The sequence below is a fragment of the Capsicum annuum genome, chromosome 7 (assembly GCF_002878395.1).
Source record: "Capsicum annuum cultivar UCD-10X-F1 chromosome 7, UCD10Xv1.1, whole genome shotgun sequence".
NCBI lineage: Eukaryota > Viridiplantae > Streptophyta > Magnoliopsida > Solanales > Solanaceae > Capsicum > Capsicum annuum.
The window spans coordinates 83315416-83317958 of NC_061117.1; positions in this window are offsets into that span (position 1 = coordinate 83315416).

A 2543-nucleotide genomic window follows, 5' to 3' on the forward strand; every position below is an offset into this window, starting at 1 on the left:
TACTTTTTAAATGACTGAGCTTTGATACCATTTGTAGGGGGGTGCGGATAACTAATTTATGAAATAGATTTAGTATTTGTAGAGGTCATACAAGTTCTAAAATTTTAGATAATATTAATATTCTACGTTGTTTATTGTGGTTTAGAAATTAAGGATATGCATCAAACTAACAGACGAATTTCACAATTGTCCATCATCATAAACTTTTAAGGTAAGAATTTTGATTTGTAACAAGTTCTACAATTTTAGGAAATATTAATACTTTACGTTGTTTATTGTTATTCTGAGAACCCGTAATCTAAAGCGAGGATCATGCCTTAGTTCTCGAGTATTACGTTATATGATCTAAGCTTAATTGAATTTCTATTCTTGCCTCAAACATGATATATTTTATCACTTTAATTTTTTAGAAGGTTTTAATTTGATGATAATTATTGCTATAAATAAATATATATGATCAAATATATTTTTGTTTTCCATCTTATATTGAGATGACAAATAAAGGAGGGTGTTACTGTTTTGTCATGCACTATAGGATTTAAGAAATATTTTGATATAATCATTAAATACATGCGTGAGGTGCGTGTGATAGGATTAGTTATCCATTAAAAATGTACAAGGAGTTATTCTATAGAAATTGATAAATGAGATTAAGAAGAAAAATAATCTTGTCCTACTTATTTATTAGTTAAAGGGGTTTTAAAAGACAAGAAACAAGAATATTACTTTTTTTATATATAAATGAATGTTGGTGTACTACTAATTTGTCCTATAGTACACCGGCCTTCATTTTACTCATTTATTCCTTTTTTTTTTTTACCATTACTATTACTATTATTATTAGTAGTAGTGGTCTTTTTATGAGTACTTATTATTATTATTAGAGAAATGGTCAAAAAGTCTCCCAACTTTTACTCCAAATTTCAACTATATATTTATACTTTGTCGGGGTCCTATGACCCCTCTAAATTATTTTAAAGTGGAATTATTACTCCTCCAAAACCTGACAACCAGTTATTTTGGATAAAGTGTGATGCACGCGCCAACAGTACTTTGACACGTGTTTTTTTATTTAAAATTAATTTTTATTTACCTTCTTTTCTATTTTTATCACTTTTTATCATTTTTCATCATTTTTTCACCATTATTTTTTTACCATTACTTTTCATCTTTTTTTCTTTTCAAACTTTATTATTCCTACTTCTATGTCAATGATTTTTCGAGGACCTTGAAGTGAAAAATAATGACCAATACCTAATTTGAAATTTCCAACAATCTTGAAGTCAAAAATAATAAACATCGAATTTGAAAATTTCCAACAACCTTGAAGTGGAAAACAATGACCATATCAATTATTAAATTTCTGACGATTTTAAATTCGAAAACAACGAACAATACCAATTTTAAATTTTTCAACGACCTTGAAGCCGGAAACAATGAACAATACAAAATTTAAAACTTTTGATGAACTTAAAGTCGGAAATAATAGAGAATTTTAAAATTTTCAACGACCTTAAAGTCGAAAATAATGGACAATATCCATTTTAAAACTTACGACGACCTTGAAGTCGGGAATAATGAACAATATCGATTTTAAAATTTTCGATGATCTTGAAGTCGAAAATAATAAACAAAATTGAATTTAAAATTTTTGACAATCTTGAAGTGAAAGACAATGAACAATATCAGTTTTTTAATTTTCGACGATCTTAAATTCGGAAACAACGAAGAATATTGATTTCAAAATTTTCGACAACCTCGAAGCCGGAAATAATGAACAATACCAAATTTAAAATTTTCAATAACCTTAAAGTCGGAAACAATAGAGAATTTTAAAATTTTCGACGACCTTTAAGTCGGAAACAATGGACAATACACATTTTAAAATTAACGACGACTTTGAAGTCGTAAATAATGGACAATATCGATTTTAAAATTTTCGACAATCTTGAAGCTCGTAACAATGAACAATACCCATTTTAAAGTTTTCAACGAATTTGAAGTCAAAACCAATCGATTTTGTGCTTGGAGATGAGGAAAATGATAAATTAATTTTCGATGTCATTGATGAGTTCTTGGATGCGATTGGTAGAAGAAGAGGAAGAAGAAGAAGAAGAAGAAGAGGAGGATGAAGAAGAGGAGGAAGAGGAAGAAGAAAAAGAAGAAGAAGATGAAGAGTAAGAGGTAGAGGAAGAAGAGGAAGAGGAAGAGGAAGAGGAAGAGGAAAAAGAAGAAAAAGAGGAAGAAGAGAAAGAGGAAGAGGAAGAAGAGGAAGAAGAAGAAGAAGAAGAATAGAAAGAAGAAGAAGAGAAAGAGGAAGGAGAAGAAGAAAAAGAAGAAGAAGAGAAAGAGGAAGAAGAAGAAGAAAAAGAAGAGAAAGAGGAAGAAGAAGAAGAAGAGAAAGAGGAAGAAGAGAAAGAGAAAGATGAAGAAGAAGAGAAAGAAGAGAAAGAGGAGGAAGAAGAAGAAGAAGAAGAGGAGGAGGAGGAAGAAGAGGAAGAAGAAGAGGAAGAATAAGAGGAAGAAGAAGAGGAAGAAGAAGA